Source organism: Bubalus bubalis, chromosome 11 (assembly GCF_019923935.1).
Source record: "Bubalus bubalis isolate 160015118507 breed Murrah chromosome 11, NDDB_SH_1, whole genome shotgun sequence".
Taxonomy (NCBI): Eukaryota; Metazoa; Chordata; class Mammalia; order Artiodactyla; family Bovidae; genus Bubalus; species Bubalus bubalis.
In genome coordinates this window covers 61,644,775-61,672,372 of record NC_059167.1, presented here as the reverse complement: position 1 = coordinate 61,672,372, position 27,598 = coordinate 61,644,775, and the positions used below count along the sequence as shown (strand labels likewise).

The 27,598-nt window shown below is 37.2% G+C and overlaps 1 long non-coding RNA gene across 1 annotated transcript in view; it reads left to right on the top strand.

Moving 5' to 3' along the window:
• LOC123328094 overlaps positions 1–27,598 on the top strand; it is a 418,849-nt gene that overhangs the window by 376,083 nt on the left and 15,168 nt on the right. Inside the window, exon 8 of the long non-coding RNA XR_006542859.2 lies at positions 20,777–20,878. This is a non-coding gene — a long non-coding RNA (uncharacterized LOC123328094). The remainder of the gene's footprint in view (positions 1–20,776; positions 20,879–27,598) is intronic.

Genomic DNA, 27,598 nt, shown 5'->3' with positions numbered 1-27,598 from the left:
GAATCTATTTGTCACTTCCACTGTATAGTCATAAGGGATTTGATTTAGGTCATACCTGAATGGTCCAGTGGTTTTCCCTACTTTCTTCAATTTAAGTCTGAATTTGGCAATAAGGAGTTCATGATCTGAGCCACAGTCAGCTCCCGGTCTTGTTTTTGCTGACTGTATACAGCTTCTCCACCTTTGGCTGCAAAGAATATAATCAATCTGATTTTGGTACTGACCATCTGGTAATGTCCATGTGTAGAGTCTTCTCTTTGTGTTGTTGGAAGAGGGTATTTGCTATGACCAGTGTGTTCTCTTGGCAAAAACTCTATTAGCCTTTGCCCTGCTTCATTCTGTACTCCAAGGCCAAATTTCCCCATTACTCCAGGTATTTCTTGAATTCCTACATTTGCTTTCCAGTCCCCTATAATCAAAAGGACATATTTTGGGGTATTAATTCTAGAAGGTCTTGTAGGTCTTCATAGAACCATTCAACTTTAGCTTCTTCAGCATTGTTGGTCGGGGCATAGATTTGGATACTGTGATATTGAATGGTTTGCCTTGGAAATGAACAGAAATCATTCTGTCATTTTTGAGATTGCATCCAAGTACTGCATTTTGGACTCTTGTTAACTATGATGGCTACCCCATTTCTCCTAAGGGATTCTTGCCCACCATAGTAGATATAATGGTCATCTGAGTTAAATTCACCCATTCCAGTCCATTTTAGTTCACTGATTCCTAATATATCGATGTTCACTCTTGCCATCTCCTGTTTGACCACTTCCAATTTGCCTTGATTCATAGACCTATAATTCCAGGTTTCTATGCAATATTGCTCTTCACAGCATCATACTTTACCTCTGTCACCAGTCTCAATGCATTGTTTGTTTTCCTGTTTTGAGTTCTAAGAGTTCTTTGTAATTTTTGTGTAACAGTCCTTTATCAGCTATGTCTTTTGCAAATGTTTTTCACAGTTTATGGCATCTTTTTCAGTCTCTTGACAGTATCTTTAACCAAGCAGAAAATGTAAACTAAATTTTGACAGTAGAGCAAAAATAGTCTTTTCAACAGATGGTGCTGAAACAACTGGACATCTACATGCAAAACATGAATCTGCACACAGGTCTTATACCCTTACAAAAATTAACTTAATTAACTTAGCTCATAGACCTAAATGTAAAACTTAAAACTTTTAGATGGTGACAGGAAAAAAAATCTAGATGACTTGGTTTGATGGTGACTTTTTAAACACAATACCAAAAGCATGATCCTTGAAAGAAAGAACTGATAAGCTGAAAATTAAAATCTTCATCTGTTTTCACTTTATAGATTTTCTTTAAACAAGATTATCCACACTTGTGATTTCATATCTTAGTTTTATGTTTGAACTAAAAAACATATCATTAATAGAGACTTCACTCTTGAGTTACAGAGCCTTATTTATTAATGCCCCTGGGCATTTCCATTTGGATGTGCCATAGTCATCCTAAACACAACTTGTGTAAAGTCAAAATCCCTATCTTCCTTTTCTAAACACAGTCTTCATCTTTTATTCCCTATATTGATTATTTTGATCACCAATCATTTCTTGCTAAACTTCAAAATCAAATGTCATTCTAGACCTCTTTATCACTGATTAGATATCACTTATATAACTTGTTATCACTATAATCTCTGTTTCTATTCCTTGTATACTTCCTAAATATTTATTAAGTTAATCTCTTTTTCATCTCCATGGTCTTAGTGTTAGACACTTAATTTTGTCAGTAAGACAATTGTGGTAGCCAGCTTTTCTCTCTGAAGTTCATTTTCTATAGTGTCTCAACAATATAAAACGCATAGTGAATCTGACCATGTTACTCATGCTCTTGCTTTTAATGTAGTAATAGTTAAATATATTTAAGATAAAAGGGAACTTTTTTAGCATTATATACTGCTCCCTGTATTTTCAGCCACCTCCAAGTCTTTACAGAACTATCTCCCTCATCCATTTCCATTCACCCTGAACTGTATTCACACTGAATCACTTCATTTTCTACAATTCTCCCAACTCTGTCTCAGATCCATATTTTATTGTATATTACTGTTTATGCTGGAAATGAATTCCCTTGTCTTTAACATCTAGCTAACTTCTCCTTATCCTTTCTAATTTCAGCATAACTTTTACCTAGAATCTCTGTTATTCCCAGGCAATGTTTGGGTCACTCTCCCTGGGGTTCCATATCACCTTGGGCAAACATTTGAGCACTTAGCACATTGCACAGTGATTGATTTTTTATGTGTGTGTCTGTGTAGCTTTATGTAGGATATATGACTTCTAAATTATGATAGATAGTTGGAGACCTTTCCTTCAAGTAAATAATTTTAAATGGGTTTATGAAATCTGTTATCAGTTTAACATTGAATGAGTTACATTATTTAAATTTGAAAACCTGGGTTCAAGTTAGGTTCTGCCACTGTACTTCCTGGCTGCTGAACCAAAGTTAGTGCTAAAGGCTAAATTATCAGCTTCTCAAAGCCAAGAATGTTGCCATTATTGTTTAAATAGTCATTATTTGGTGATAATCTGTTTATCTGTGCTCAGGAACAGATAATTGCCTAAAGGATCTTTAGAAGAACTCATTGATGGTAATGGATGTTTCAGTTTCACTGCCCCAAGGTGATGCTGAGGGGAAGCAGCTCCAGATTCAGAGCAGGGGACATCTTGATCACTCTCCTGTCTGGAAGTCTAGAAGGCTGTGTCTGTGGACCCACCATCCTTAAGGTGGCAGCTGCAGCAATGTTTGCCAGAGGGGATTTTTAGCCAGACTTTTGTTTTTATTGTTACCCTGACACCTTCCTCAGGTTAAAGGAAATCAGATGTATTTATTTTGTTAGAGAATTTTCTTAAATGTTTATTCAACTTGTACAATTCTACAATGAATGGGACTTGCATTATTGAAAACATTTAATTACTCTGCCTCCTTGGGTATTTTTCCATTTATGTTTCTTCTAAATATCTACATATGTCCTATTTTTCAGGTATGTTCTTCTATAAACTTGACAAATAGCTGTGGGTGTTCTTCTCTGTAGTCTCTCTTCTCTAGAACCTGAAGTTAAAATTAATCACAAATCAGAGTTCCATGATTTTTCATGGTTACAGAACAAAGCAACATCATACATACATTAAAAAAAAAAAAAAAAACAACTCTTAGCTCTGACTTAGAAATGAATTGTCTAAAATTCAGTTTCTTCTGAGAGGATGAAGGTAATGATATTTGCATTTTGTAGGCTGAGGTATGATAAAATGCCCTGGGATTACATGAATATTCCCAAGACCAAAACTTTTGCTTCCAGCGCAGAAAAAAGCTCAAAGATTTTAAGCTTTCATATCAAGACAAATACATTAAAAATGCAAAGTGTTTCAGAAGTCTTAACTTTGGAGCTTGTGGCAAATTTGAAAATAAAAATCACTTCCTTTTATAGACTATATCGCCCCTAAATCAAATTAGATGTTCGAAACTCTTTTTTCCAAATAAATATTTCTACATAAGATTATAAAACCTACTCAAATAGCAGTTTAACATTAGATGAATTACACCATTTATATTCAGAAAACCTGAGTTCAATTTAGGTTCTGTCACTGATCTTCCTGGCTGCTTAATTTCCAGCAGAACTGCAATCTCGGAAACTTCATCACCTAATGTCTGAACTGGTGAATACAAATAATACATATGTCACATGGCACAGGACTATTATGAACATATGAAAAAATTTGCATTGGAGAGCTGTGTATACTGTAAAATATTCTGGATATGTTACTAGTATTATACTATTTTATTATTGGGCTTCCCAGGTGGCACAGTGGTAAAGAATCTGCCTGCCAATGCAGGAGAAACAAGAGACTTAAATTCAATCCTTGGGTCAAGAAGATCTCCTGGAGGAGGGCATGACAACCCACTCCAGTATTCTTGCCTGGAGAATTCCAAGGACAGAGGAGTTTGTTGGGCTACTGTCCATAGGGCTGCAAAGAGTCGGACATGACTGAGCACACACTCATGCACACACTCTACTATTATCTTTTCCTCCTCAAATTCCCCAATTATATATTATGTGATCTAAGTATTGTATCTGCTTTTAACAGAGGTATTTAAATATTTTTCACTAATTGATTCAGGTGATACATACTTGTTTTTGTTTGGAGAATCTTAGATGGAAGAATTAAGTTATTGAAGTCATCATTTGAAATTACACATGGTTACTTAAAAAATAAATCATAGAACCACTGATATTCATTATTTTTTGGCCTAACATCTGAATTACTGCTATTCATTTATCCATCCTCTTTATTATTCACACAATGAGTTTTTATTAAAGTTCAGGTCATTTTCCCTACATCGGATTATATGATTAAGACAAAATCACTAAACTCAAAGGGGTCATAATTTATTGGAGAGAAAGGCAAGTGAATAGCTCCTAAAAGGCAGGATGACATGAATTATGATATATGGATGCAGAACATACATACTGTGAGAAGGTGGCTTCCTGGGGAGGTGACTCCAGAGTTGAGTTCTTGCAAGTGAGTATCAGTCACTTGCTTAAGTGAAATAGTAGGATAAGTAGAAGGGAGTAGCAGTGGTGAAGGGTGTTCTCAAGGCAGGGAAGGGCATATATTTGCTAGAGGAGTGTATAACCATATTAATGTTAAGTGAAACTCACTCAGTTATGTCCATCTCTTTGCATCCCCATGGACTGTAGCCTGCCAGGCTCCACTGTCCATGGAATTCTCCAGGCAAGAATACTGGAGTGGGCTGCCATTTCCTTCCCAAGGTATCTTGCCATTTCAGGGATTGAACCTGGCTTTCCTGCATTGCAAGTGAATTCTTTACTATCTGAGCCACCAGAGAAGTCCATATTAAAGTTAATCAGTGTGTATAGCCATATCAGGCACAAGAAAAAATAGTCAGTTTCAGTAAAATAATTGTAATACTCTCATGCAAGAGTCTTTTCCTTCTAATGGGGAGAGAAGAGCACATTCAGGAACTCTAAGAGGTTCCATGTGGGTTGCTGTTTCCTACTCCAGGGGATCTTCTCAACCCAGGGATCAAACCCATATCTCCTTTGTCTCCTGCTTTGGCAGGCGGATTCTGCACAAGGGCTTCCCAGTGATAAGGGAAAAGTTATCAAACATGATGACTTCATGAGAGGAACAATTTGGATAGTGAAAAAGATAAACATTTCAGATTTAGACACATTTGTGGACACAATGAAGCCTTAGAGAAGGCAGTTGGATACTGGGACTGGTTTCCAAGTAGAGGTTTGAATTCAAGATAGAATCGATAGATAGTAGTAGTTGTAATCATGGAAATATATGCATTCACCTGGAGAGGGCTTAATGAACAGAGACAGGAGCTTGGTAAGGAACTGCAGGAAACACCATTCTTCAAGATGCAGATAGAGGAAGACCGAAAGAGAAGCAGACAGATAGAAGAACTTGGGGAATATTTTTAGCTGTTTATGTAAATGTCAGGGACTGAGGAGTTCTTTATAAGGCATCACTACTTTTTTTTGTGATGCCACCCTATCCTCAATCAGGCACCTTCTTCTGGCTTTTGTCCACCTTGGTCCCTGGGCACCCCTGGTCCCCTTTTCCTATTTGTACCCTAAGTTTCATTAGGCAAAATTATTTTTCTTCAATCATTAACATTATGAAGATTTTAGTTATGTGGTCCAAAGACCTCACGTTTAACTCTAAAGTTTTCTTCACTTTAAATTCAGTAGAGAGATCTCTAGACCACATGATTAAAAATGCCTGAGATTAAAGTTGCCTTTATTCAGGGACAAAGTTCCTCAAATGGGTACTAAGTCGGGGTCTTGTTCTTGACACTTTTGGCCTACCACTGAGAGAACATAGGCCTGTACACATAGTATATATCAGAAAGGACCTGACAGGCGTTTTTTTAAGTATAATTGCTTTATGATGTTGTATTAGTTTCTGCTGTACAACAAAGTGAATCAGCTATACATGTATACATATATCCCCTCCCTCTTGAACCTCCTTCGCACTCACCATGACAGTTTGTTTTTGATGGACCTCTTTGATGGCCTGATACCTCAGCTAGAGAGATTGAAAATAAAATGGAGAGATTGGGAAAACATGGAAAACTGGATTGATAGTTCTTAGAAAAAAGTAAGCATTTTTTCTTAGAAACCTTCCTGATGGTATGAAAACAAAATTTTAGTTTTAAAATAAACTTGAAACAGATTGCAAGAGAGGAAGGGAGGTCTAGTCTCTGATGAATTATCTGTTTGTTTTGAATAAAGCCATTCTTAGAAATATATGAACAAAGACTGGAATTGGGGTTGATCCTTATGGAATAGAAGATTATTGTTAGTGAACATCAAAGCCCATGCTCCTCCTGTTTCAAATGTAGGATGTATTCTGCCTCACCTCATCACTGGGATTGTTACATAATAACTGTCTGTCTTATGAATGAGTTTTGAGCATCATACAAGAAATGTTGTCTAGCAATTGCCTGAAACACCCAGTAAAAACTCAGCTGCTGATTCCAACTGAAATTTGTCATCATTCCTAGAATTCCGTTTAGAATTGCCTAATTCAATAACTGAAGGGATTATGTGGAGTACGATAGAAAGAACTGGCAGAAGAAAACTAAGTAATTAAATAACTTTACAGGATCAAGATTTACCCCTAGACCTTGAATATTTGTGCAAAGCTGCTTAATGCTAACAAAGCAAGTCACAGGAAATGAGTGTGGCATCAATAGAGAAAGATCAAAATCAGAGGGAAATGGATAGTGTCTAGAGAAATTGTGCATATAGCTTTAGAAAAGGACAAGATCAAATAAAATACCTTACATTTATCATTATATGAAACCTGGAGACAATTTTTGGTTCAATGGGCAGGAAATTAGACATGCGATCCAGGCATTGTTAATGTGACTTTCATGCTTGAATCCTGGCTCACTATAATGAAAGTTACCTCTCTGCCTCTCCTAGATCTCTAGCTTTCATGACATTTTTGCCAAGTTACCCCTCTATCATTTAGTCATTCATCCTAATAGTCTACAACAGCACAGAAGTAATATCACAAAGGTACAGTCTTTATGCTTCTGTAAATGAGTTCAACCACTTCAAAAACTACTCCCTTTGTTCCTTGATTTCTTTTTTGAGCTCCTAGCAACTGGCATTGTGTCAGAGTCTAAATTTAGATGCATCTGTCTGAATCTGCAAATTATACTCCATTAGTGCACTACTGAGATTAAACCCTGGGCTCTTCAGTCTGACTAGAGCTAACTACTGTACACTTATTTCTTTACGCGTGGGATCCTTACTAAAGTAGGCGCACAGGAACAACGAGGCAACGACTGAGATCAGTTACAAATGGTAGAACCACTAAGTCAGCTGATTAGTTTCTGAACAACCCTCTTTCTCCTCCTCTTGTCATTATGAAACACTCACCACAAGTTCCACACTTAATTTCTCAACAGCTCTCATGCAAATAATTATCTCTATTTAGATTAGCTCCTGTAACCTACTGATTTAAGAGAGGGCAACAACTCTTTTCAGAAAAAGTTAAGAAGGAGGTAGAGAATCTACACAATTGTTGAAGAAGCACTTCTCAGTATTTAAATCCATAAAAGGAAAATACCAGTTTTTGATAAGCTTTACCTCCCCTGTCTCGATTTTCACAGTCCCATCAGAAGGGAGAGACTGTGTGATGCTGAGATGAAAACCCAAAGGCACTGGTCTGTAACAAGCCAATCAAAACTTACAATGCAGACGCAATGTGAGGTGTACCTCCATCGGCTAGCTAGACTTCTGACAAAGTCTATACCAGATGTTTGTCACTATCTTAACTTCCTTTTCAAGAGTTACATACCAGAAACGAATCTTCAGACTTTCCCCTTCATCTTTTTTTTACATCCGGATCAACTATGATAATGTAAAATCTCTGACAGGAATTTCTGCTGATTTAAAGATGCACAGTAAATAAACTTTTAAGCTTTTAAAGGGAATTAGTTCCAGCATTTCTACATTCAGTGGGACGGAAAACTCACAGGTTATTTCTTTGATCATCTTATTGGAGTAATATTAGAAATAAACTTTCTGGAAACCTGACAGAAATTAGCCTTTAGAAATTAGCAACTCCTTCAACAAAGCTCTTCCTTTACATAGCTACAAGTATGCATTTTGACCTTGTTAGTTGCTCTTCAAATTCATAATGTGTGGCACAGAATAAATAGTAAACATGGGCTCACAGAAATATATGAAATAAATGCCTTGAAAAAAATGCCTTGGTGGTTCCTGCTTCATTTCCTACCTTTTAACTTACCCAGGTGATTCTCTCTTCCTTCCACATTGGCATGTGTTCTAGTCAGTGCTTGGATATTCAGTGTTACATCTTAAGATGTATGTTCTCAATGCAATGGCCAAAAGGATCATTGTTTTCATTTTTTGATATTCAACAAATATTTATGGAGTTCATGTTATGTGTCTGCACTCTACTAAGGTCTGGGAATAGGAAAAATTATCCCCAGAGTACTGCATAATCTAAATGGAAGATGTATATTAAAGAAATACAGTAATTGCAATTTAATTAATAGCACTGGACTCTTGGCATTCTTGGGTTTATCACTCAACGTTTTGACTATTTGAAAGCATCGTTCTTGAGATGTTGATTGTGAGCCTTGTGGGGCTGGCATGCAGAAGTTAGGGATTAAAGATAGCTGACTGCGTGTGAGGCCTTCATTAACAGAGCTTTGCTTATTATGATGTAAGCATGAGTCTTTATGTATGCAAGAACTATCTAGAAATGTGATCTTTAAAAGATTTTCAAGAGATTTCACATTTTCAAGAGACTGTATTAGGTATCTCAGATGATTAGGTATCTCTTTCAAAAAAAGGGGAAAAATAAAATCTGTCAGAGAAAACTGGGCAAACTTTATAGTGGGGAAGATAGTCAATCTTTGTGTCCAAAGTCAGTAAATCCTTTCTAGTACTGTAAGGGGAGGGGATACTTCAGTTTCTATACATCTAGCATATGCAGACATGGAAGCATGAAATTCCCCCATAGATGACATATAAATAGCTCACTATGCCTGAAGCACAGAGCATATGTAGGAAATGTTCCTGGAGGGTGCATATCATTTGGTAGGTTGTAAGGAGCTTATTGCTGAACTTCAGGTTCAGAAATAACAAAATTAGACATGCTTTTTTGTTTTCTGTTTTGTTTTACTCAGTAGTTTTAAAAATTAATTTATTTATTTTGGTTTTTATTTCTTTTTTATTGACATGTAGTTGATCTACAATATTGTGCCAGTTTTAGATGTACATTAAAATAATTCAGTTTTAATGATTATTTTCCATATATGTGTATTAGCTGCTCAATTGTGTCTGACTCTGCAACCTCATGGACTGTAGCCCACCAGGTTTCTCTGTCTGTGGAACCCTTCAGGCAAGAATATTGGAGTGGGGTGCCATTCCCTTCTTCAGGGGATCTTTCCAACCCAAGGATTGCACCTGGGTCTCCTACATTGCAGGCAGATTCTTTACCATCTGAGGCACCAGGGAAGCCCATTTTCCATTAGATGTTATTACAAGATATTGAATATAGTTCCTTGTGCTATACAGTTAATACTTGTTTCTTCTTCATTTTATATATAGCATTTTATATCTCTTAATCACATATTCCTCATTTATCATTCCCTTCCTCTTCCCCCTTTGGTAATCATAAGTGTGTTTTCTTATGAAAGAGAGAGTGCGACTGTTTATGTTTTGTACATAAATTCTGTTGCATTATTTTTTAGATTCCACATATAAATGATATCACATAATAATGTCATTCTCTATCTGACTTACTTCACTTGGTATAATATTCTGTAGGTCTATCCATTTTGCTGCAAATGGCAATATTTTATTATTTTTTATGGCTGAGTAATATTCCAGTGTATCTGTGTTTCTGTGTCTCTCTCTGTGTGTGAAACATCTTCTTAAGCCAATTATCTATCCAGAAAGCCTCCTGGGTATATATTTGGCAAAGATGAAAATACAATAGGAAAAGATACATGTATCTCAATGCTCCTAGAAGCACTGTATACAATAAATAGCTGAGACATGGAAACAACCCAACAGCCCATCAACAGATGGTTGATTTAAGTAGATGTGCTTTTAAAGACAATCATGTGATCAAAAGCTATGAATAAGAATGTTTTTTATATTTTTAAATAATTTTTTTTTGTTTTGGATTTCCCTAAAAGTTGACCCTAAACCAAAGATTTGAGTAAAATGAATTCTTTCTTATATAAAAACAAATATTTATATGTTTACCTTTTTAGGTGATCCTAGGATACTATCTATAGATATTTTGACAGTAAGTCAGGTAAGGTTAGGCGGCCAATAGTTTATCATGCTACTTACCCCTTGGAGAACCTACAGACTAATCTCACTGGAGAACGCTGAGAGCCAGTGTAAAACACAATTGGTCCTCCATATTCATGGGTTCTCTACATCCATGGATTCAACCAACTGTCGGCTGAAAACATTTTTAAAAATTCTCAGCATGTTCCAAGAAGCAAAATTTGGATTTTCCTTGTATTAATTGTTCAGTAATGTCCAACTCTTTGCCATCCCATGAACTGTAGCCCCCCAGGCTCCTCTGTCCATGAGATTCTCCAGGCAAGAATACTGGAGTGGGTAATCAATCCCTCTTCCCGGGGATCATCCTGACCCAGGGATCGAACCCAGGTCTTCTGTATTACAGGCCGATTCTTTGCCATCTGAGCCACCAGGGAAGTCCAGCAAATAGTCACATAGCATTGACTTTGTATTTACAACTATTTGCATGGCATTTATATTGTTTTAGGTTTTATGAGTAAGCTAAAGATGATTTAACGTGTTTGGAAGGATGTGCATAGGTTTTATGTAAATACCATGCCATTTTATGTAATAAACTTCAGCATCACAGATTTTGGTATCTGCAGGGGGTCCTGGAACCAATTCAATTCCACTGTATACCAAAGGATGACTGCATGCATTTAAGAATTCTTCCAACCAGAGGATACAAAATTATGGCTTCCTGAACAGATAACAGAGTGGGCTCTTCTGGCCAGAAAAACAAAACCCAGAGCAATTACATGTGAGCACTGGAAGGTAGATGGATATCACTGAGGTGGTAAGGAGCAAAAGGGTAAGGACAGGGCTTACCTGCCTGCCCTTACCCGCTAAATGTCATCCACTAAAGGGAGTATTCTGAGGATTCATTGACATGGAAAAAAATACTGCTTATATTTTTACAAATTCATCACCACAACTAGAAAACAATTTTTAACTCTATTATGTATGAGAGCGTTATTAGCTTTGAATTTCATGCTGCTCTACATACTCCACTACACTGTTGAGCTCATACTATATTCAAGGATTTTTCACTAGTTTTAATTTTATTTGATTCTCCTATGACCTCTGGACTTGTATAAAGCTGATAGAATCAGTCTTGTATTACAAATAAAGAAAACAAGTTCAGAGGAATTAAAACACTTTGTCATATGGCTATAGGAAAAACCAGATCTTCTGCTTTATATGGTTTTTTTTTTTCTTTTCTCCATTTGACTGCAGTAAAAAGAACATTTAGTTTGTATCTATATCTGTATCTTGTATCCAATTTCTGACTGGATAAAAGCTGGTTTTAGAAAAGGCAGAGGAACCAGAGATCAAATTGCCAACATCCGCTGGATCATCGCAAAAGCAAGAGAGTTCCAGACAAACTTCTATTTCTGCTTTATTGACTATGCCAAAACCTTTGACTGTGTAGATCACAATAAACTGTGGAAAATTCTGAAAGATACAGGAATACCAGACTACCTGACCTGCCTCTTGAGAAACCTGTCTGCAGGTTAGGAAGCAACAGTTAGAACTGGACATGGAACAACAGACTGGTTCCAAATAGGAAAAGGAGTACGTCAAGGCTGTATACTGTCACCCTGCTTATTGAACTTATATGCAGAGTACACCATGAGTAACACTGGGCTGGAAGAACCACAAGCTGGAATCAAGATTGCCAGGAGAAATATCAATAACCTCATATATGCAGATGACACGACCCTTATGGCAGAAAGTGAAGAAGAACTAAAGAGCCTCTTGATGAAAGTGAAAGAGGAGAGTGAAAAAGTTGACTTAAAGCTCAACATTCAGAAAACTAAGATCACAGCATCCGGTCCCATCACTTCATGAGAAATAGATGGGGAAACAGTGGGAACAGTGGCTGACTTTTTTTCTGGGCTCCAAAATCACTGCAGATGGTGATTGCTGCCATTAAATTAAAATATGCTTACTCCTTAGAAGGAAAGTTATGACCAACCTAGACAGCATATTAAAAAGCAAAAACATTACTTTGTCAACAAAGGTCCATCTAGTCAAGGATATGGTTTTTTCAGTGGTCATGAATGGATGGGAGAGTTGGACTATAAAGAAAGCTGTGCAGCGAAGAATTGATGCTTTTGAACTGTGGTGTTGGAGAAGACTCTTGAGAGTCCCTTGGACTGCAAGGAGATCCAACCAGTCCATCCTGAAGGAGATCAGTCCTGGGTGTTCATTGGAAGGACTGATGTTGAAGCTGAAACTCCAATACTTTGGACACCTTATTCAGAGAGCTGACTAATTGGAAAAGACCCTGATGCTGGGAAAGATTGAGGGCATGAGGACAAAGGGACAACAGAGGATGAGATGGTTGGATGGCATCACCGACTCAGTGGACATGGGTTTGGGTGGACTCCAGAAGTTGGTGATGAACAGGGAGGCCTGGCATGCTGCAGTTCATGGGGTTGCAAAGAGTCGGACAAGACTGAGAGACTGAACTGACTGACTGACTGAAAAACATGTGGGCCATAGATATTGGACAGAGAATACACTTGAAGATGAGAGTTGGAAACTTTGGATATTGGACAGGGTCACTAACTCAAGAGAGGAATCATGCCATAGGAGAGAAAGGTGATACAATGGAGACCAGAGTTGGATATCACTTAGTACTCTGTGTGCTAAAGTGTTATTGAGTGGATCAGGGTAGAATGTAGCCAGTCAGAAACATTGAAGAGATGAGTTAAATAATCAGTGGGTCAGAAACTAAGTAGACAAATGAGCAAAAGACACAAATTGCAAAGACAAGATAGGTAATCAAAGGTTTTGTAACATGAGAAGTAAATAAAATATATCAAAATGTCTGACAAACTAGAAAGTCAGTCATTTAGGTATTTGGTCTGAAGTGTTAGTTGCTCAGTCATGTCCAATTCTTGCAGCTCCATGGACTGTACTCCAGGTAAGAATACTGGAATGAATGAAATTCTCCAGGCAAGAATACTCGAGTGAGTAGCCATTCCGTTTTCCAGGGGATCTTCCCAAGTCAGGGATTGAACCCATGTCTTCCACATAGGGAACCTACAGGCAGATTTATTACCATCTGAGCCACCAGGGAAACACATAGATACATGGTCTGGGCATCAGTAAATAGTATTTCATTGTAGAAAAGATGGAACTTGGACAGGTCATTGGCTGTTAAACATGATTTAAGTTCCTGATAACCTTTGGGAAACATCTTAAAAATCTTCCTGTTCTAGAGGATCTTGGGAAAAAACTTATTTTAATCATCTAAATTATATATATTTTTCATTAAAAATTAGGTCACATATAAAGGGTCATATAAAAATAAATAGGTTTAAAATAATTTCTGTCAAATGCAAACATGCACTGCACTTTTAATAAGGAGAGGGTATTGGCAATGTTTTTCAAAGCCATTATGAGCAAAGACACTCAGGGCAGACCTGAGCTCTAAAAAGTGGCCTTTATCTGTGATTCTCACAGACAGTTGAAGGTCTTGCTAGGTAAGCATTCTAAGCCAGGTATTACTAACTTGGTCCGTCCATTCTGAACACTCTGAAATGGTTATTGGCTGCTACATCCTTTGAATCACTTCAGCTCAACTTTTTTTTAATACTGGAAGGAATGAATCTTGAATTTAGGAGTTGAAAATGGCAACAAAAGGATTACTCAAAAATTATTTCACCCAACTTTAAAATTAATTACTCATAGTTCATCTAACAGCTTAAACATGAATAAGTGGTGAATTATAAAGAATATGTAATTTGATTGTGATGCCAGTCTGAAATCTGTCTCCATCAGAGAACTGGTGTAAGCCTTAGGAAATTTGTAGCAAATGTCTCTTTCTTGGTCTAGTTTGACTGTCAACACTTGCTTTCTTTGGTCTGATTGGCTCCACACCGATTCTTTGTGCTCCATATAGTCTGTCATCCAAGTTAGAATACTCATGTCATTTTGAAATTGAGTTTTCAAATAAACTGCTGAGAACTCTTTGACCCTGTCTGCATAGTGTTCAAAGATCAGCATCAGACATCTTTCCATCTCTATGTTTGACTTCTCTTTGCTTCTTTCAGTTTAGTTTCACTGCTCCCCTCCCTTCTTCTTCTTGCCTTATACCCACGTCTGCTTCTGATTCTGGTAGAGATGAGAGACCTAAGAGGTTCACAGAAGAAAAGTTTCACCTACTGTATTTTTAAGCTACTAGTATCTTTCTTCTGATTGTATAACTTTTAGGATTATTTCTCTCTCATAATATTCCCTACTTTTTAAAAATGTTTTTTTCTATGTAAATATAAGACATATTCTTCAATGTACATTGCAGAAATCTCTCTCTCTGACTTGCATAGCAGTGTTGGAAAAGGAAGTTAGTGCTTTATTTTTGGTTCATAAATAACATTTTCTAATTAAATATGATCTTATAATTTCCCTCCATTGCTCATAAAGCATGGCAATTTCTAAGGAATCATATAAAAAAGATCTTTCAGTTAACTCATGATTCTATTCTTTGTCCTAATTTGTATATCTCTAAAGTTTTCATGGTTTGAACGTAAGTTGGTACACAGTGTAGAGTATGACTCCATCCTCATTTGATTTTCAAATTCTTTTGGTTACAGGAGATGCCTCATGTTAAAAAAAAAAAAAAAAAAAAGTACCATTTTAGGGAAAAATTCAAGCTGAGTTTATTTGAAACCAACAAAACAGTTCATCTTCACTTAGGCCATTACTTGAAAAGACAAACCTAAGTTTATAGCTAAGCAAAGGATTTTGTCTTCATGTGGCAGCTTTTAGGTTGAGCCTTGATGGTATAGATCTACTGAAACTGACACAAGGGTCACTGAATAGGATCAATGTTTTCAGAAGACATATGCTTTGATTAAGAGGTTATAGTGTAGCGGTTCTCTCACACTATTCCTGAGAAAATCATACGCTGGTTTTCAGTCAGAGCACTTATGTGTTAGCTATGAAATGAACAGATTGTTATACTGACTTTGAATCCTATTTGAGGTTATTGTACTAAAGAGTAGGTGTTTCTGGATTTTAAGTTACTATTTTTCTCTTCACAGACCTGGAATCAGGCCTAATGAAGTTGAGTACATTGTATTCTTAGTGATTTCTTTCTAAGATTATCTCTGGCTTCCAGATTTATCCTAGATGCAGATCTCATCTTTCCTACTTGCAGGCCAAACTCGGTATAAACCCTTCTGTGAGGTTTCCCTGTGATGGACATGACACAAAAATAAATGACCTGTTCACTTTTATTTCCTTTCTCGGCTTTGTTCATCTTAACTCCATTATCTCACTCTTCTGTGTATTAGTGGTGGCAGAGTTAGATGTGAAAGACAGGGCTTTGGCTATTGAAAGGCTCTCTTTCATGTGTCCAGAAATGCATTTGAGCTTGACAATTCAAGTTTTGTAATGTTTTGACACTGAATAACACATTAGGAAAAAGTTATAACATAAAAAGTTTCTAGAGCAAATATGCGTGTATTTTGGAGAAATAAAACTCTGAGTGCATGCACAAGTCAAGGTTGAAGGTGAAGTTGCTGATACGAATGAAAATTGAATTTTTCTTTTGAATACAGCTAAAGGAACAACTGACAATAAAGACTAAAGAAAACCTATAATGAAGAGATACACTTGAACTAGTTGATCAAAAATCCATCAAGCAGCTTGGATGCCTTCCAGAGGTCTCAAAAAAAAGAGTCTATAAAAGGAAAATTTTCTGGCCTACTATCTTTATAAAAATGTCTTTTTAATATTTTTAATACTTTAAATAAATTTCTATTTAAATATATTGTTATTTTTTATTCATATTTTATATTTATATTTAATATTTTATTTATATCAAGATATTTTGATACTTAAAAATAACATAAAATAACACTGAGGTAAAAGATAAAAGAACACCATTATGTTGTATTTTATTAAATAGTGTCTGAACATTTAATGTGCTGTTGAATTCAATATGCTAGCATTTTGTGGAGAATTTTTGCATCCATATTCATCAGGGATATTGATCTGTAGTTTTTCTTTGTTTTTTCTTGTTGTATCTTTTATCTGGCTTTGGTATTAGAGTAAAGCCTGTGCTGAGTTGGTGGCTTGCCATTGGCTGGACTCTGTGGTAATTCATGTGGGCCTGCCAGCAGGCTCTATGTTAGATGGGACCACTAGATGGACTCTGAAGTCCCCTCTCATTGAGTGGGGTTGTAGGCTATGTCGCCACTGTTTAAAAGTCTGGTTGGGCAGGGCTGCTCCCTGATTGGATGGTGCTCCTGATTCAATTCTTTGCTCAGGTGGGGTACAGGCAGGGCTTGGCAGTCCCATAGAGCCTTAGGGTGTGTGCTCTGTGATCAGGTGGAACCACAGGCCGTGTCCAAAAATAATTAGGGTGATCAAGTTGTCTTGTGACTGTACTCATTTTTGGTTGAGGTTGCTGGCCATGCTCTCTCACTGGGCAGGGTCTCCACCTGGATCTCACAGATCAGTGAGCCTGGAGACCATCCTTTGCAGCTGGGCAGAACTACTGCCTAGGCTTTCTCATCAAGTGGCGGCCACAAGTTGTGCTGGATCAGATCACACTGGCTGTCTTTAGCAGTCAGGTAGAGCTGTTGACTGGACTCTACAGCTGAGTAGTACCATAGGCAGGACTTTTGAGGCTTTCCAGCTTGAAAACCAGCTGTTTTCCATAACAGCTCTCTGGTTATGCAATGCCATTGGCTATGCTCACAGATGGAGTTGGCTGCTGGTTTGTCTCCCTGTCAGAGGAAGACTGTAAGAGGGCCTCGGTGATACCTGGGATCTCTGGCCAGCTCTTGGTCAGGTCAGACTGGAGGCTAAACTCAGCAGTTGGGTATGGTTGTGAATTTTCTTCTCTGCCTGGACACACTAGGATATGCTACAAGGCTGCTGAGCATGGTTACATGCTTCTCAGCAGGGGCAGGATTGTAGATTATGCTCAGCCATTGGGCGGGGCTTTGAACTAGCTTCCTTGCCTATGCAGGGCCATAGAACATACTCCATGGCAAATAGGGCCTGGGCTGGGGACCCATATCAGGCCAAACTGCCAAAACCAAGGTCCCTGAACAGAATGGGATACCAGCTTGCTTTCAGATGGTGCAGAGCAGCTGGTGGGGGTCTCTGCTAAAACACTACACCTTGCTACAGGCAGCCACCTGGGCTTCCATAATTTGAGCACTGGTGGCTGTAAGCGCCACCCCCTTCTCCATCTCTATGTGATTCCCCCTGGTTCAGTCCTGAAGCTTCTCCCAGTGACCCCTGACCTCAGTGTGCCTCAGTGTGAGGTGACACCTGAGTGTGCCTCCCAAGCTGTGTCTCATAATACAGGGGACTCTGGATGTCCATCTTGGATTCTCTTTTCCCATTGGAAAAACTGAGATGCCAGGAGATCCTCTTGGCACAGCACTCTGCCCACTTTATGGAGGGGCCAATGCAGTCAAGGTGAATTGCTCCTCTTACCCATATAATACTTCTTGATTTCTATGATTTCAAGGGTGCTTCAGCCTTCCTCTCAGGTTCCGGGACTTTTCACAATGGTTTCTTATCTATGAATTGGTACTAACTCGTGTGAGAAGGACTGAAGTCAAGAACTACCTATGTTGCCATCTTGATGATGTCATCACAGTAAATACATTCTATAAGGCTGATTACTAGGTTGTGCTAATTAGTTTACATATACCATTCTCATAATTAATTTAAGCAGATTAAATGTGATTTTAATCATTATTTTAATGTTCAACACCTTTATTATTATCTCATTCTTATATGGTCAAATCCAACCCCATGAAGTTTAATACTGCTTACACCTAAAAGATATGTTCAAAATGCAGCCAGTAAAAGCCCAACCATAAATCATTCCCAGTGAGTACATGCATCCAGAAGTTTAAAGGCAATTAAACAAGAGCAGGTAAATAAGTACATTTTTGTAGAAGGGATGCTGCTGCTGCTAAGTCGCTTCAGTCGTGTCTGACTCTGTGGGACCCCACAGACGGCAGCCCAACAGGCTCCCCCATCCCTGGGATTCTCCAAGCAAGAACACTGGAGTGGGTTGCCATTTCCTTCTCCAATGCAGGAAAATGAAAAGTGAAAATGAAGTCGCTCAGTCATGTCCGACTCTTCGCGACCCCATGGACTGCAGCCTACCAGGCTCCTCCATCCATGAGGTTTTCCAGGCAAGAGTACTCGAGTGGGGTGCCATTGCCTTCTCCATGTAGAAGGGATGGTATAGTGGAAAAGGTCAGATTCTAACTACCTCCATACTAATTGCTCATAAAATTTAAATGTTGAAGATATGTTTGTTAGTAGAATCTTGAAAGCAGCAATGAATATTCATGGAAATCAATAAATTAATAAACCAATGGAGGGAAATGCCCAGGTGTCATCTGTGGCCCCTCCACATCCTCTTTCTGCCCTTCTCTTCTCTGCTGTCCATAGAGGCTGACTGCTTAGCCTCATTAAATGTCCTGTATGGCTGCTCTCTTGTGGCCAGATTAACTGTGGAACATTGGGAGGAGCTCAGTGGGACAAAGGAGAGGGGATCAGGGTTCTTAGTCCATAGGCCCCTTTCAGGAGAGTTGACACTGGCTTGCTGTTTGTCATAACAGAAGGTCTCAATTCCTGCCAGCCTGTCTATATGGACATAGTGGGAAAAGGACAGTTTCTTCAATAAGTGGTGGTGGGAAAACCGGGCATCAACATATAAAAACATCAAATTATAATCTTACCTTACACCATACACAAAAATAAAATCAAATAAAATAAAATAAAATAAAATAAAATAAAAACAAAGACTTAAGTGTGAGATCTAAAACTATAAAACTCCTTGGAGAAAACATAGAGGAGATATTTATGACACAGGTCTTGGCAATGATTTCTTCAATGTGATACCAAAAGCACAGGCCACAAAAGAAAAAATAAACAAGTGGGACTATATCAAACTCCAAAGCTTCTGCACAGCAAAGGAAACAACAGAATTAAAAGGCTCCTATAAGGAACTACTATAATTCAGTAGCAAAAAATAATAATTCAATTAAAAAATGGGCAAAGGACTTGAGCAGATATTTCTCTAAAGAAGATACACAAATGGTTAACAGGATATGAAAAGATGCTCAACATCCTTAATTATCAAGGAAATCTAAATCTAAACCACAACGTACTATCTCCTCACACCCATTAGGATGACAATTATTTTTAAAAAAGATAGCAAAGGTTGTACAGAAGTTGGACCTTTGCACATTGTTGTGGGAACATAAAGTATAAAATGGTGCAATTGCTATGGGAAATATTAGTATTTTAGTAGTATTTACTAATATTAGGAAATAATAGTATGAAGATTCCTCAAAACATTGAAAACATAGATTTCATATGATCCAGCAACCTCACTTCTGGATATATATTCAAAATAATTGAAGTCAGGATATTTAAGATATATCTGCACTCCCATTTCATTGCTTAGACAATTTACAATAGTCTATCTATGGAAACAACCTAAGTGCCCATCCACAGATAATGGATTAAGAAAATATGAGATGTGTATCTATAAAATTATTTATGTGTGTACATGTAATTCAGCCTTAAAAAAGGAAGAAATTCTGCCATTTGTGACAACATGGGTGAACCTGGAAAACATTATTCTAAGTTAAATAAAATAATCCTTTAATTTAAAAAATTATAAAATAAATAAATAAATAAAAATATTTCTTTAATTAAACTCTCCTTAAATCACACAGTTTGAATATGCCATTTCTTTCCTGCCAAAATTCTGAAGGATACAGAAAATAATGGGCAAAATGAGTAGGAACAATCCCAATATTTCAATTTATCAGCTGTGTAAAGTTAGGCAAGTGGTTCAGCTTCTTTAAATCTCACTTATCTTATGTGTTAATGAGGATGTGTATACATGCTAAGTCACTTCAGTCATGTCCAACTCTGTGACCCTATGGACTATAGCCCGCCATGCTCCTCTGTCCACAGGATTCTCCAGGCAAGAACACTGGACTGTTCTCCAGGGGAGATTCCCTTCTCTCGGGGATCTTCTCAACCAAGGGATTGACTCCACATCTCATGTCTCCTGCATCAGCAGGTGGGCTCTTTACCACTAGCATCATCTGGGAAGCCTACTAATGAGGATAATCATCCCTATTTTTGGTGGGCAAAATAACTGACCCTGAAAAATATCCACTTTCTAATCCCCACAAACTATGAACTCATGGGCAGGGTGAATTAAGGTTTCAATTGGGAGTAAAGCTGCTGATCAGGTGTAATTAAATGAGATTAGCTTGACTCATCCAGGTGGACCCAATGTAATTACAAGGATACTTAAATGTAGAAGATGGAGGCAGAAGGGTTAGTATCAAAGTGAGGTGCTTCCTGAGAGATTTCAGTTGCCATTTCTGGCTTTCAGGTTGGGGGAAGAAGCCACAAGACAAAAACAATGGGCAGCAAGGAAGCAGATTCTCCTCAGAACCCTCAAAAGAAGTGCCTTAATACTTCTGACTTCAGAAAGGTAAGAAAATGGATTTTTTCTTGTTTTGAACTGTAATGTCTTAAGCTGTTATAATTTGCACTTATTCGTTAGAGCATCAATAGAAAACTCCTACTATATGGGTTTGTTTTGAGAATTGGATGAAACAATGTAAAACCTAGTGTTTTTATGTATGAGTGCTGGAGTTAGTTAAAACTGTGTTTTGAGCCTCTTTTTCAAACTAGTAACTATCACCTTGATTGGATTACTCAACAACTCTGTTTTTTCATCTATATTTAAGATAATATTTAGAAATAAAAAACTTTTGTCAGTTCATTCTTTATACTTTCTTATACTTGATAAATTTCTTAGTTGGACAGAACTAGATACACTGTCTTGAGCATCAGTAAGGAAATTTGTAAAAGAAAAAAAAACACTTTCTAATTGATTAGGAAGGATTAATGGAAGCAAGGAAGAGAATTCATGCTACAAGAATAATGTTGAACAGTGACTAGAGTTACAGCTAAACAACATTGCCTCCAGTCCTAAAGAGTTTAGAAGAGGACCACTGGGAGGAAATGGCAGAGGGACCGGGGAACGGGTAAGCGTAAATGCTATAGGGAGTTGTGGGGAAACTATCATCTCTAGCAGCTCTTTCTTCACCATTCTGTGTAGGACTGTGGCTCAACAGAGCAAAAAAAATAAGTCGACTGTTGTATTTTCTTCTGTGAGATAAAAGTCTCCCATTGAAAACTAACTGTACATGGTTGTCTAGCTGAATAGCCCTTTTAGTGACCATGGTCTTCACAGATTCTTATGTAGACTGTGTGGACAATTGTTCCTCACCTCTGATTTCATTGGATCAAAATAAGCGTCTTGTTATCCCCAAATAGAAATATCGATGACAGCTGAATAAATGGAAGCTAATAGGAAAATACTGGTTCCTATCTTATTGTTGAACAGCAATGGTCGAGCACAACCTATGCTTGATAACCCCCTCACCATGTAAATAGAGGGTTAATAATCCAAATTTCTTAGGATTGAATGAGGTAATGCATACCAGGTTCTTCTCTAAGACCCTGGTGATAACAACAAGCGAAACTAAATTTCCTATAGTTCCATAGCATTCACAAGTTAAATTTATTGTTTCTTTTTGCTTTCATAGAGAAAACATAAAGGATAAAATTCAACAAGTTCCAAAGAATGGAGCATAAAGAAGTGTCCCTCCTCCCTCTGCTCCCAGTTAGGTAGTTTCACTTTCAAGGGGCAACTATTTTTAAGACTCTTGTACCATATCGAAAATATTGTACATATTTATAACTACTTTCTATCGTTTCCTCGCCAGTGACAGTACATCAGTTTTTGCCCTTGCCTTTGCCACATCAGTAAATAGAGTCCTACTTAACTACAGTTATGAAAGTCATTTGGCAACTGTGAAGTGTTTATAGTAGGAATTTTTATGAAGTCAATAGTGTTTTTTGGGGAAGTAAACTGGACTCTAAAAATGATTTTTATTTCCAGTAGAGTTGTCTAATATCCCAGAATAACATTAAGATTTATTTTACCTTTGGGCTGATGAAGGTATACTCCAAAAGATAGTTTGTATATTTTGATAAGAAACACCTTGTGCAGTTTTGACCCGTTCTCTGTCCTGTTTTTAGACTCAGAAATATCCCCTTCACTGTAGAGTTGGCAACAAGTAAAAGCAGACAAAGCCTGTTGAATGTGCACACTTATGATAATTGCCACACTTCAAATTATTTACATAAGACCATGTTCATTCAAATGGACTCTAATTGCCAAGCAATGAATGTAGGCTAGAGGACCCATTTTAACCAATGGCCGTAGATAGATGTTCACTCCAGGACTGAGTTGATAAGTGCTCATTTCTTCCACAGTAAGCAGATGAGCAGACATGTAGGAGGTCTAAACAGCTGTCATAAATGTGGTCCCTCAGGGCCTGATTACAGAAGCTGGATGGACTTGCCTACTGCATGCAGGTCCAACTCCTGCTTGGCTTCCCTCATTGAAATCACTATCTTTTAGGCTGGCATCCACATTTGACATCATTTATCTACATGAACAGGTGCTCCCATAAAATGAACTGCAGAAAAAGCAAATGCTATGGCAGGGCTCAGTGATTTCCGACTTGATGTTTCTGTAGAGGGTATGTTAGAAGACAGGCAAGGTTTCTCTACAGTCTCAAGAAGCTGAACAGAGAAAACACAGAGAACGTTTTCCACTGCAGAGTAGCTTTTTAAAAATCTAGAAGGTTTTATTTTATATCACTTATTTAAAAACATACCAATTCCCCCAAATTCCTATAATATTCTGTATTTCATGGTGTCTGAATTTGTGTCAGCATGATATTTGTTATAGCATTAAAACAAAATAACAATTGGTGGACTGTATTTCAATAAGGTTATGGTGTGGCAAAGAGGATGAAGGCGAGAGTGGAGCAGGGATAAAATGAGATTTTTCCCAATGAAAAGCAACATATTTAATTCAGATCAAATGTTTTTGGAGCTCACACTATTGCCAAAGTACTGAGGTGACTACTGAAGACAAAAATCTCTGGAAAAGTCCAGGAAATTGGGACATAACTTTAAAAAAGAATTGTAGAATTTACCTAATAATACAGAATGGCAATAATTTATATGTCTGACCATCAGGACTTCAGACTGGTCCAACTCTCACTTGGTTTTCAATCCAGGAAGACGTCTATATTTTAATTTTTACACAGGTGAAATCACTTTAAACTTTTTGTTCAAAACTTCATGAATTTGAGGACTGAATAACCTGTGTAGAGGTGAAGACTTGTCCAATCCAAGGCAAATCCTGTTCATCTCATCAACTTAAAAGCCCATATCACATCAAACTCTTAAGAAAATAAGACAATGCCATACCTTAGGGGTAAGGGACACTTAGAAAGTCAGCATGATAATTTTGTGTCACCACATCCTCACTGTCAGTTATCACAAAATTGAAATATCATCTCTTAGCAGGGGGAAAATAAAAAAGAATTAACAGATTCTTTACAAATCAATCCCACATTTAAAATGTATAGTTTTTAGATTAAAGAAAATAAAAATTATAAAATGAAACTTTTAAAAATTGGGAAAAAAATATATATCTCTATATTATCCAGATAAATAGTCATCATGTAAGTAAATCCTGTACCATAAAGGTTGGCTTTATTTTAAATTTTATATTTGAGGTTGGATGCTTTAATGAATGTATATTCTTAGCTACTTGAGGCACCGAGTGGTTGAATTCTACTTTATTTTTACTAAAGAAACTGATTTTTAAAAAATACTTTGTATAATTCAAATATCTAGATATAACCACCTCCTCCCAACATTTTTCAAAGGCAATTGGCATGATAAGTTACATAATACAAATCTTCGTTTGTTTCAGAATTTTTGTCTTGTGGTATGGTTATACATTCCTTAAATTCATCCTTTCTCCTAAAGAAGTATTAGCTAAATCTCTCTTTACAATATCTGTCCCTACTTAAACAAAGAGATTAAAGTTGTTGTATACAGCACAGTTATGTTATTTTACAATAAAAGAATTTTTGATGAAAAGCAAAATAATTTCATAGCGTTAATATCTGATCTTAGTATGTAAATACCCTTAGAATGAGAGTAAGTAAATGGACACCCGAAAGCATGGAGTCACAAGAATGGAACTACTTCTTCAGTTATCTACTAATGATAGTATTTCGGTCTTAAAAATCGCACACTGTCCTGTTGAATCAGCCTCAACTGGGACAGTATATTTTATACTCATGCATTTATGGGGGGAGAGAGATGATGAAAAAGGTGAGATACAGTTTAATGTCTGCTTTCTGGAAGGTGAAAATAGAATCTGCTTTAAAGATTTATCCCAGAGTGCAGCCTGTTCCCATTTTCTCTGTGAATTCTTCCTGATAATATATATCCTCTTTTGATTCGGAGAAGAACTGACAAGCTTGTATTTATTTTCATGTCTCTGAGCAAGCTCAGTTAGTGGCCTCTTATTGGTACAAACTAAAAGCAATTTAGTATGTTTAGGTGACTTGTTATATAGTTGATCAGGAGAAGTCATCACTAGGAAAGGAAAAGCTGTATATTCAGTGAATATCTTTTCATCATAGTCACTCTTTTTATGGACTAAAATAACAATGAGATTGCTTTACACTGGAGATCTGTCTCTGGTATATTATGATCTTAATGTCATCACAGACCTGAAACTTGATATATCTAACTATATTTTCTTCTTCTTCCAACTCTGTAGTATTTTCATGGGAACAAAAAATGATTAAAATTCTGATTATTAATATGAACAAAACAAAAAAGTACATCTTCAAAATTAAAATTCAGAGAGAAATTGAATCCCATAACAGAGTATTCATTTATATTCAAAGAATGCTAATAATCTTCAGTCTTTGTGCATGAGATCTAAAATTCAATCAGTATATCACCTTAACAGCAGAATCTAAAACTGAAGAGGCAAAGTAGATTTTTTCCCCAAGATAACCACTTGCTGCTATTGATCAAAGCTTGATCCAGGTTGATATACTATTGACAAGCTGCAGGTGGGGTTTTATAGACATCAATGTAAATGTAATTTACCAGATGTTTTGGCAATGTTCTCTGTTAGCTATCACTCTTGCTTATAACATGAGCAAGCACAGCCACTGTTCTTTCTTCTGCTGTGATAATCACCCTCCAAAGAATGAGCAGCTTTAGGCAAGGAGGTGATTCACTTCTTTATTTGCCAGACAAATGCAACTCATTTGCTAGTATGAAGTATATAGGTACTTCCCACCCTGCTGCTTACCTAAATCCAGCTTCATGGCCATCCATGTTTAATATTATTAGTTTCAGGTTTGGGATTTTAAGACATTTCAGATATAAAAGTATCAAAACTATAGTGATGCCAGAAAATATTCCTTTTATTTGTGCTGTGGACATAAAAAAACTGTATGAAAAACTTGATTTATAGTTCTTTACTTCTGAATTTAGGACCTCTGTGTTGAGGAAGTCAGTGACCTTAGGGGCCAAATCAGAGTCACAGAAATGCAAGGGGTGTTTGAGGCCAGGGTGAGAAAACCTTCCACGTAATATAAGATGTCCTGCAAAACAGAAAGAGAGGCAGGGGCAATGTTCTCTTACTGCGTAATTAAACCTTACCATTGTTCCTCTGGAGTAAGCTGGAGAAATCTTTTCAGTGAAGTACACAGCACATTAAAAACCACATCCCATCATTTGTGAGCCTGTCCTCATATCTGATGCCCAGCCATGTTGCTGTTTTCCTTCTGGCCCTGGCTCTTGTGGTGTGTCTTTGCAGGAAAGCCTTCACACAGACCTCTCCCTTAGACCTTTCTGCTGATTGCCCTGGGAGACAACTGCTGATCTCTTTAGTTCTAAAGTCTCCCCAAAGTGTATCCTGAATACATACATCACCCACATTTTAAGACTTATCATCCCAGACGTAAAAGGCCCACATTTGTTTAAAATCCATCCATGGTTTTCTCATGATAGATGATACAACAGATTCATATACATGATTACATTTATCATGTAAAAATTTGAACTTCTTTTTTTTTAAAGATCTCAGTATGCATGTGTGTGTGCTCAGTCATGTCCAACTCTTTGCAACCCCATGGATTGTAGCCTGCCAGGCTTCTCTGTCCATGGGATTCTTCAGGCAAGAATACTGGAGTGGTTTGCCGTTTCCTCCTCCAGGGGATCTTTCCCACCCAAGGATTGAACCTATATCTCCTGCATTACCAGGTGGATTCTTTACCACTACCACCAGGGAAGCCCTGAAAGAACTCAATATATGTATGTGCATGTGTATATATACATACACCCACACACACACATAATACATGAACCTACTTACATTCTTTGGTGTGTTGCAGAGGCCATGAGTTCAGGGAGGAGAAAGTAAATGAGATTAGGGCTTGGTTTGTGTTTGGAAGAGAAGGTTAATGAAGTCTAGGATTGTCAAGAGGCACATGGATGGATTTAGTGATATTGATTGAATTCTTTGTTCTTTCTTCCCATATAACCAGAAGTCCCTATTGGTGTTGGAGGTTTAGTTTTATCTCTTATATCTAGTATCAAATGTTATGATTTATATTTGAACAATGGCCCCATAAATACTTGCTAGAAGAATGATGATGTCCTTAAGTTGCCATACATCTTTTCATTTTAAATTTATCCCTGAAAATCATATGGTAAAAGAATGTTAGTGTTAGATTTCTCACATTTCATACTTACAAGTGGGGCTTTCCTGGTGACTCAAATGGCAGAAAATCCACCTGCAAGGCAGAAGACCTGTGTTTGATCCCTAGGTTGGGAAAATCCCCTGAGAAGGTAATGAAAACCCACTCCACTATGCTTGCCTGGAGAACTCCATGGACAGAGGAACCCGGTGGGCTATAGTCCATCAGGTCCCAAAGAGTCAGACACAACTGGGTGACTGACACTTTCATACCTATAAAGTAGCAGATGAAAGAAAAATTTTGGCTTAAGTAGCATTAAATTTACCTTTTTGCCTCTTATATAGGAAATCATGAGTAAGATACATTCTGCCTAAGCAATCTTAAGCTTTACTTAGGTCTCAGTTCAAAATTATATCACTTTGGACCAAAAACCTAAGCAAAACTTTTCAAACAAAGAGAACCTACTTTAATATTTAGGGTCACTTATAAAGTTTGAGATATAGTCAAGTAATAGTGAATTTGTGAATGAGGATATAGAATGTCTC